The following is a 10,761-nucleotide window of genomic DNA, read 5'->3' as shown; positions in this document are numbered from 1 at the left end:
TTGTCTTGATTACTGTAGCTTTGTAGTATAGTCTGAAGTCAGGAAGTCTGATTCCTCCAGCTCCATTTTTTCCCTCAAGATTGCTTTGGCTATTTTGTGTCTCCATACAGATTTTACGATTTTTTGTTCTAGTTCTGTAAAAACAATGCCATTGGTAATTTGATAGGGATTGTATTGAATCTGTAGATTGCTTTGGGTGGTATAGTCATTTTCACAATATTGATTCTTCCAATCCAAGAACATGGTATATCTCTCCATCTGTTGGTATCATCTTTAATTTTTTTCACCAGTGTCTTATAGTTTTCTGCATACAGGTCTTTTGTCTCCCTCGGTAGGTTTATTCCTAGGTATTTTATTCTTTTTTGTTGCAATGGTAAATAGGAGTGTTTTCTTAATTTCTCTTTCAGATTTTTCATCATTAGTATATAGGAATGCAAGAGATTTCTGTGCATTAATTTTGTATCCTGCAAATTTATCAAATTCATTGATTAGCTCTAGTAGTTTCCTGGTGGCATCTTTAGGATTCTCTATGTATAGTATCATGTCATCAGCAAACAGTGACAGTTCATTACCTATTTTTAATATCACACCAAACAAGGGTTCTCTAAAATTTCTCAGCACCATAAAGCTTAATTTGTCTACCAATTTAGCTTGCTAGAGAGGGTCTCAAAAGAGACTCATTATTTAAAGAGGGTTCATAGCACCATTTTTAGAAGCTATTTCCTTTATTCTCTTTCTGAATCATATATTCATTATCCTTATTTTATGTTCTCACTTGTTACGGATCAAGAAAAAAAATTGAGCACTGGATGGTTAAATGCCAAAAGCATATAAATATTTATTTGTATGATATCAAAGAAAGAAGATAGTTTGGAGTATAGTGATTTGATATTAATTTAGGTATAATTAGTAGTATTATATCAATTTATACAAAGAAACTCTACATTTTAAGAACTGAACTATTCTAAGAATGAGGAACTCATGCTGTCATATATTCAAAGTCGAAGATACAAAAATTTAACTCCCTAATTTGTTCAGTTTAAAAAAAAAAAAGAGGACTTCATGGCTTAACATAGTCAGATATTAGAAAGACAGAGGGGCCTCTAAACTAAAGCATGACAAGGATTCAGATCTGGAACACAGTCAGTTCCTTCTCTCTCTTCTCAAACCTCAGCTCTCCATCTGCCTGCAGGCTGGGTCCCTGCTCTCACACTTCTCCACTTGGTGGCACATGGCCGCTGACAGCTCTGAAGTCACATCTTTACAGCCTTCGACCAAAGAGCAAAGATCGCTCTCTCTTTCCCAGATTCAGTTTTTAATATCCAAGTGAAGGATAAGGATTGGTCTGAATACTCTTTCATTTAAGGTGTTACATTTGAAGAGCACTCAAAAGACAGCTTTCTAACTTAACATGTGACATTTAACCATCACATCCATTAAGCCTTTGAACTTCTTTTTATATTGATTAATTTTATTTATTTATTTTCCAGCTTCAAGGAGATATAACTGACATACTATTGGGTAAGTTTAAAGTGGATGACGTGTTGATTTGATACACTTACATACTGCAAAATGACTACCACCGTAGCGTTAGATAACACCTGCATCACATCACGTAATTACCATTTCTTTTTTTCTGGTGAGAACGTTTAAGATCAACTGTCTCAGTGATTAGTTTTCCTGTATATTTTCTATAATTTTAAAGCAATATATATTAATTTCCTTATAATTTTAAAAGCAACACACATGTACTCTAGAAAATGTTTAAACAACATAAATATAAAAACATCCATTATTGCTCTACCATTTAGAGGTAACTTCTATTTCATGTTCTTATATTTCCTTTTAGACCTTTTATTTTTACAGTTAAGATCATACTCTTCTGTGTGTGTTTACAAAGAAAAACTTTTTTCATATTCATGCCCCTTTTTAATTTTAAAATAATTTTTATTGTATATTGGAGCAGAGTAGATTAACAATGTTGTGTTAGTTTCAGGTGTACAGCAAAGTGATTCAGTTATACATATGAATCCATTGGTAAATATCAGTGACTTATCACTAAACAAAACAGTCTACTATATCAGCTAAGGATGCAAAGGAATAGAGGACCTGTCTGGAAAGGCAGAACATTAGAGGTTAAAGTGTAGCCCCTGGAACCAGACTTCCTGGACTTGAACTTGACTTTGATGCTCACTGGGTGTCTGTCTCTGGGACAAGTCCATAACCTCTCTAAGTGTCAGAGCCTTCAGATAGCAGATGTTGCTTACCCCAAAAAGGGAGTTGTAAAGATTAAATTTCAGATCAGTGTCTGACACTCAGTAAGACATACTTCAAAACTTCAGTTAATTTTCCTCCTTTATTACCCAACATAGTGTTAAATCATTGGTCTAAAAGAGCTAGTCAAAGGCAATTAGAATATTCCCCTGCAGGATAAAATTTAGCAACCCTCAGCAAGCATATAATACCCATTGTGTTCTGACCACATCTCATCTCCCACCACCCACTTCATATGACCACACAGATTACTGGTGCTTCTCTGAACTAGACCTATGTTGACTCCAAGCCGCTAGGCTTTTGTAAAGTTCCACTGCCTGAATTGTCCTCCCATGCCCATTTTCCCAAGAATATCTTACATAACTTTCTTTTTTATTGTATAAGAACACATTTTAAACAGAAATCCCAATATAAGCAGTTATTATCACATCCGCTCAATGAAATCTTTTCTAATAACCATTTAGACTCATTACACTTGCATACCTGTCAATTCACAATTTATCTTTTAAACAATTTGCTTTACAATTAACAAGCCAAATAAAATGACTTCTTAGAATATAATCACCAGAGAAAATTACAAAGATCTTATCTAGGCGCAAGGTAACACTTAAAGGGATTTTCCAATGGCTTTATTTTTATTGGAATATAGTTGATGTTGTGTTAGTTTCAGGTGTACAGCAAAGTGATTCAGTTATACATGTACATGTATTCATTCTTTTTCAGATTCTTTGCTCATATAGGTTATTACAGAATATTGAGTAGGGTTCCCTGTGCCGTACAGTAGGTCCTTGCTGGTTATCTATCTTATATAGAGTAGTGTGTGTATATTAATCCCGTGCTCCTGATTTATCCCTCTATGTCATGTTTACCCTTTGGTAACCATATGTTTGTATTCAATATCTGTAAGTCTGTTTCGGTTTTGTAAGTAAGTTCATTTGTATCTTTTTTTAAAAATAAGAGTCCACATATGAGTGATATCATATGATATTTGCCTTCCACTGTCCGACTTACTTCACTTAGTATGATAATCTCTAGGTCCACCCATGTTGCTGCAAATGGCATTATTTCATTCTTTTTATGGCTGAGTAATATTCCACTGTATATATGTACCATATCTTCTTTATCCATTCCTCTGTCGATGGACATTTAGGTGCTTCCATGACTTGGCTATTGTAAATAGTGCTGCAATGAACATTGGGGTGCATGTATCATTTCAAATTATGGTTTTCTTTGGATATATGCCCAGGAGTAGGATTATTGGATCATGTGGTAGCTCTATTTTTAGTTTTTTAAAGAACCTCCATACTGTTCTCCATAGTCTATGTAACTTTCAGGTCCTAGCTCCTGTGATTTCTCCTGGTTTCCCAAAGGAAATGTGGATTTCTTTCCCCTTTTTATCTGACTCAATTATAAAAGTCACCATCTTGTATTATAATTGTTAAGAAATTTGTTTCATTCTCCTAGAATGAAAGGAGGTAGTTTTTAATTTAATTTGTATTTTATCCCTAGAGCCAACAATGACCAGAATATAGTAGAGTTCAATAAATGCTGTTGAATAAAGGAGAAGAGTCATATTCTTTTATCTCAAACTTTGCTGCATTGAAGCATGAAAAGTGATGGCATTTTTCCCAGACAGAAAAATATCACAAGATTTTTGGACCCAAGTTCATTTTTGTCCCTCAAAAATTTGAACATAAAGGTATTGCTGGGCAATAGACATTGTCATGCAGTTACCCTCTCAAAGTCATGGCCTTTTCTAGAAGTTCACATCTAAGGGCTTAGGACAATCCCACCAGTCCTAAAGGTAATACACTCTTTCAGGTGAGAGGAATTTCCCCCTTGTTTTAACAAGTGTGATCAGCCCCCTGGAAACATTTGCAAATCGCAGTCAAAAAGGGAGCTTGTTATAGCACACAGCAAACTGCCACATGCATGATATCACGTAGAGTACAAAGGAAATATTATAGGTCTGACCAGCTCAAACATCTCTGCCCTAATATTTCCAACAGATGTGGGGAATCTTTCCTCTTTTCATAATGTGGTTTAGATGAATGTGCTATGTTATTCCTTAGAATAGAAAGATGTTTTAAACTTTTAAAAGATGTATATAGGGCTTCCCTGGTGGCACAGTGGTTGAGAGTCTGCCTGCCGATGCAGGGGACGTGGGTTCGTGCCCCAGTCCAGGAGGATCCCATATGCCACGGAGCTGCTAGGCCCGTGAGCCAAGGCCGCTGAGCCTGCACATCCGGAACCTGTGCTCCACAACGGGAGAGGCCACAACAGTGAGAGGCCCGCGTACCTCAAAAAATAATAATAATAAAAAAATAAAAGATGTATATATATATATATATATATATGTGTGTGTGTGTGTGTGTGTGTGTGTGTGTATATATATCCCTAGGAAGATATAGATATATGTATATGCCTGTCTTGCATACAATAGATTTACTAAACAATAAAATGAGCTGTTATTTTGACACTCTTACAGTTCCTTGTTTTGTTTTTTGTCTGTCCATACTCATAACCTAGGATTAAATATGAGATCTTTCAAATAATTGCTCTGAGAATACTTTAAAATTTTCATTTTCTCTAGGTAATTTGAGAACATAATATCTTTATAAGGTAAGTTTAAGATCTTACAACATTTGTCTAATAGATCTGAAGCAGAGAGGAGTAAGCAGCCCACAAAAGTCCCAGAATGTTTTAAAACAACTTTCCTTTCAACATCTCCAAAGCAATTATACCTGAAAATACCCCTAAGCTCAAGGAGTGTGCATTATGTAAAAAACCTGAAGGAAAAAGTTTAAAAAATACTAAATACCACATGTGATTTAGCAAGTGATACTGAATGACCATCTTTTTTCTCAGACTTACGAGAGTAAAATTATTTTCCTCTACCAATAAAGGTTTATGTCTAAAAGTAATGTAATGCCACATCCATGATTAATGAAATAAAACTTTAGTTTTATATCTATAACTTTGTTTTTGTATACATGCAAAAATAATTTTAACCAAATGCTTTGAGATACAACATTTCATTCATTTACTACTTGGTTTTGTACAAGAGCTACATACAAGATGCCATGACAGATGTCGCTATTATGGCTAAAATATACAGTCTACAATATACAGTCATGGTTACCAAAATTTACAGATTTTAAAGATCAGGTATAAGACATATCCAATAATAATGATAAAACATAGGGTTTGGTAAGAATCAAAGAAGAGGCATAGACAACAAGCACTACAGGTACTCAGAGGAAGCTGACAGAGCAAGGAAGAGTCCATGGCGACCTTTGCACTGGACACTGAACTATAGGGAAGATTTCTGATAGAATGAGATGCCAACCAAGCATTATAAGCAAAAGGAAGAGTATGAATAAAAGTACATGGCTACAGGAACACAAATCATATTCCGGAGTCTGCACATACTTTGAGAAAAAGACATCTCCAAATAGCAGTTCACGGACCAGATTCAGCCCACAGATACATTTTGCTTATTATCCAACACATTATTTTTTTAAATCAGTTGACAACACTTAACACTTGGTAAATTTCACATAAAAGTCCAAATTACTAGCATTTTGTTAAAAATTAAAAGATCCAGCAATAGTCAGCAAATATTTATTTCCCCATGAACACCATTGGCTGGAACTTAGTAGAAATATTTAGACACCCTCCTATTTACCATAGTCCTCACCTCTCCCTGTAGTCTCACAGTAACCAGGATACTAATTTCCATTACCCAAAGGGTACTATACATGAATAGATGACCTCATATATAAACCCATTCATCTGAAGAGATGTTTAGGGAAATAGTGATATATAATATTTGGAAGTAAGAAAGAATCCAAATTATGCAAAATATCTAATACCATGCTAAGGAGTTTGGACTTAATTAACAGAAATCAGAAAGAAAACTTCAGAATAAAACGATCAAAGTAGAGTCTTAAGGAATTGTATCTGGGAGCGAGGGAGGATATCTTAGCACACAGAGAGAGGAAGCCAGTAATAATAACCAAGGTCACCATTTATTGAGATCTACTGATCTTTTGGCAACTATTAAAACAATATGCATCATGCTCAAGATTTGAATCTTAGCTCCACCTCCTTCTAGCTGTGTGACTTTAGTAAATTATTTAACCTCTCTCAGCCTCAGTTTGGCACACAAGAAATAATACCTAATAATCAAAGAAAAAAAATATATGGAGCATTAAATGAATTAACCCAGTTAAAGTGCTAAGAACAGTACTTGACATATAGAAATAGCTCAACTAATGGTAACTATGATTTTTTAATTCTCAAATTAAAGACATTATTTTTTCCATTTCATGGGAGAGGAAACTGATGTTCAGTAATGTTAAATATTTGCTCAAGGGAAATAGACATCACATGAAAGAGCCTTATCTCAAAAACAGGCTAGGATCTGGACTCTTCATTATATTGTTACTTCCTACTGCAGAAATTTAGGAGAAATCTCCTTGGCTTCTCTGAGTCTCTTTTTCCAAATTCGAGGTTGAACTGGCTCATTGAAGGAGTCCTTCACAACCACCCCACCACCTGGTTAGAGGGACCCTCCCCTATGCTCTCTCCTTTGTCCACAGCATCCCCATCATGACAGCCAGGACAGGCTGTGTAGTTGAGGCACATACATACAACCCCCTCACTTGCTGACCACTCATCTATGTGTATGTTAATGAGGGGAAAATGTACTAGTCATCCGTATTTCCTGAGAATCTTAGTGCACTTCATTGCACATACCCAGTATGCAATAAATTTGCTAAATTAAGTTAAATGATCAGTGGAATGCCAGGTTCCATCAACCATAGAGTAGAAAACAAAATGGAATATTTGCGGAGAACAGAAGTGAAAAGAGAATTCCAGATTTTTATAATACTTTATCCCACTAACATTTAAGCATGTATTTAAATACTTTTTAGATACTTAAATTGATTTTGAATAACATTAATAATTATATCAAAATTTTTAGCAACGATAAAGGGATACAACTTAATAAAAATCTTATGTGATTTGTTAAATCCATTTCATTTCGGTGGAATCATGCTTTCTCTACGTGAGCTAGGAGCATGTGCATGTGTGTGTGTGTATGTTTGCACAATGATATGTTTTATGACTCATATGGAGACAAGTGCACCTATGAACAAATTGGATTGGGCACACAGATAAATGTTGTAAAAGGTAATTTCAATGCTGCCCTAGAAGAAATACACTGAGCATAAAGGTACTATTTACAATAGCACTATTTACAATAGCCAAGACATGGAAACAAACTAAATGTCCATCAACAGATGAATGGATAAAGAAGATGTGGTACATATATATACAATGGAATACTACTCAGCCATAAAAGAGAACAAAATAATGCCATTTGCAGCAACATGGATGGAACTAGAGATTGTCATACTAAGAGAAGTAAGTCAGACACAGAAAGACAAATATCATATGATACCACTTATATGTGGAATCTAAAACAAAATTAATACAAATGAACTTATTTACAAAACAGAAGTAGAGTCACAGATGTAGAATTGCCAAACATTGAACATTCTTATAAGAGAGGATCCAATAAGTCCTACAACAGAAAAAAAAAAACTGGGTTCCTTTGGTTTGACCCGATATTTTTCAAGCATGTTTAACCATAGATGACTTTCTTTCTCAACTATTTATTTGTAATTAATTAATTATAACCAATTGATCTCTTTCTTTTTCCTTTTTTTCTTCCTTTTCTCCCTTCCTTTCTTTCTTCCTTCCTTTCTTTCTTTCCTTATTTCATTCTTTCTTTTTCTTTTCCTTCCTTCCTTCCTTCCTTCCTTCCTTCTTCCTTTCTCTCTCTCTCTCTCTCTCTTTCTTTCTAGCATCTGTGAACATCCTGGCAAGATTTGTGTTTCTCACGTCACATGTTGGGAAACACTGCTCTCTGTTGGATACTAACTCTTCAAAGTTAGATGTTAGCATCCTCTCTGCCTTCTCTGATTCCCTCCATTCCCCAAATAAAATACAATCAATTACCACTTCCAAATAATTCCAGCAAGACTACCATTCTTCCAGGCTTGAGTTTAGAAACCTTGACTCTCACTGTTTAACTTTCCTGGATTCAATTTCTCAAATAGCCTTATTTTCCCCTTATTAAAAAAAAAGACTTTTATATTTATTTTTTATGTTTATGCTTCATATTTATATTAGATTTCTATTTTCTTTATTTCTAATTTTATATTTCTATTCTCCCTTATATAAAATGATTCCCTGGACTCCTGTTTTTCCTCTCCTTCTTGTGAGCTTTCATCCTCTCATCAAAGCCTCTACTAGTTAAGGTGGCAGCGAACCCACAGAAACTGTTAGTCCTGCTCCCAGCAGGCTCAGCTGGAGGCACAACTCCTCCGTGTGTCTTCCTGATACTCCCACCCAAAGGAATCACACCCAAAGGTAACTGAGAGAAACCTATACAGATATTAGCTTGCCTCTAATCGTTCTCTGATTGAGATGTTGGAGGGCTGAATTTGACATCTCAGAGAGATTACAAAGTAACGTACCAGATCTTTTATTTTTCATACTTCACAATGTAGAGCCCCTCACTGGGCACAACTTCTGTGTATGATGAAGATAATCAATGGTTAAAAGGAATAAAAATTGAAATTCCATTAGGCAGGAGAATTAAAAATTCTCATTTAGTATATTTTCCTTCTTCCTAGACAAGTCAGCAGCATCTCCCTTATTTAGGCACCCTCCTCCTGGGCAAGGCCAACCCATAGGGGTGAGAGGCCAGCTCAAAAGCCAGAAGTCTCAGAGGTCTGATATTAAGGAGGGCTTCCCACAAGGGTATTCAGACTGAGAAACTTCTGGGCTCCAATTTCCTCAAAGGTGATAAAATGGACAGAACCTGAAGTGGGTAATAAGGATAAATCTAGAGCCAGAAGCAGGAAACACCAGGAATCACTCTAGGGGGATACATGGCGATCCACAGAAAATTAATAGATTTCAAAGACATTTCTTGGAAAGTGGCACCAGAATTGCCCTGACAGCCTATTAAGCTGGTCCTTGTACTCCTTAGCCAGCCCCAGGGTGCTTATTGCCCACAGGTTCTGGGTGCCTGGGTCAGACACCAATGCTTTTCTTCTAAACCTATGGGTGTATCAGCCTAGATTAGTCACTTCAAATCTGCAAAAGCCTCTGTCTCACAATTTTTCTTTAATGAAATTTTAAGCTCTAGTAACTGGTCTTATGAACTAAGTTCCGACAATGACTGTATAAGAAACAGTCCAGATCGATTGAGCTCATATTGAAATACTTTAGTTCCCTTTGAGTCAGAGATTCTACTTTACTTAAAACCAACAAGACTATAAACATAAGGAAGAAAGGATTTTATAATTAAAAGTGAACATTTCCAATTCAAGTTTATCATGGTCTCACAATTTGCTCTGTTTTGTGGTTCCTCCCATGAAGCTCGTTCACCTATTTTATGCCAGGAATTATCCTCAAGGACAGAAGCATGAAGTTGAATACAAAATAGTTCCTGCCCTTAACTCACAATCAAGTAAAAGTGTCAAGAAATCTCAGCAAAATATAAGTCGAACCACAGAAAAGTGCAGATGCACAACCATTACTGAACTAGAGAAACAGCCATTTTTATGGCTTAGGCTCATATGGGTGTTTGCTTTAATAATAAAGGTCTATTACGAGTCCTGGTTGGTGTTGGGAATAGGGCTGCCAGTTGCCTCTTTTCCCCAATTTGGCTGCAAAACAAGGAGTGAGCAGAAAGGCATTAAGAGGTGCTGCTAAGGAAACAGATACAGGGCAGAGATTAGAGAGCCCTACATGCCGTAATAAGAAGTTTGCACTTTATTCCAACAGGAAGTAGGAAGTCACTGAAGGGTCGCAAGTAGAGGAGTAGTATTAACAAGTATGTTTTTAAGCGATGCCTCCAAAAAATGCCCAGGACCAATCATAGGAAGTTGAGACAGGAGACAGGGAGACAGGAGACTTGACAGTAATCCAGGAAAAGCATGATGAGGACCTAAATTAAGGCAGGGAAAGTTGATATGAAGAAGAGGGGAGAGGTTCAAGTGGGATTTAAGAGGGAGAATCAACAGGATTTACCGACGAATTAAAGATGAAGGAAAGAGTGAGAGAAATGTGTGAAAGGAAAGAAGGAATCAAAGATGATCCCCACCCCCCAGGCAAGACTGGCTATGTAATTTATGGAGCCCAGTGCAAAGTGAAATTGTTCAAAAGCTATTAGGAGTTTCAAGACAGCAACAGCTGAGCATTAAGCAAAGCATGGGGCGCTTCTGGAGTGGCGTTCACTCCACTGCACAGGTCACACGTCTGTGAAGCTGGCCCCGTTCCTAGGTTCAGACTGGTACTCGAGTAGACGATGGGACCATTAATTAGGGTCCGGAACGTGGGAGAAGGAGGAGGTGGGGGAGGAATAAAATGAGATTTGTTTAGCTATGTTGATTTTGAAGTTCC

Source organism: Delphinapterus leucas, chromosome 8, assembly GCF_059928025.1.
Source record: "Delphinapterus leucas isolate spDelLeu-1000000601 "Yukka" chromosome 8, BTC_Dleu_Yukka2, whole genome shotgun sequence".
Taxonomy (NCBI): domain Eukaryota; kingdom Metazoa; phylum Chordata; class Mammalia; order Artiodactyla; family Monodontidae; genus Delphinapterus; species Delphinapterus leucas.
Note: the sequence above shows the minus strand (reverse complement) of the source record.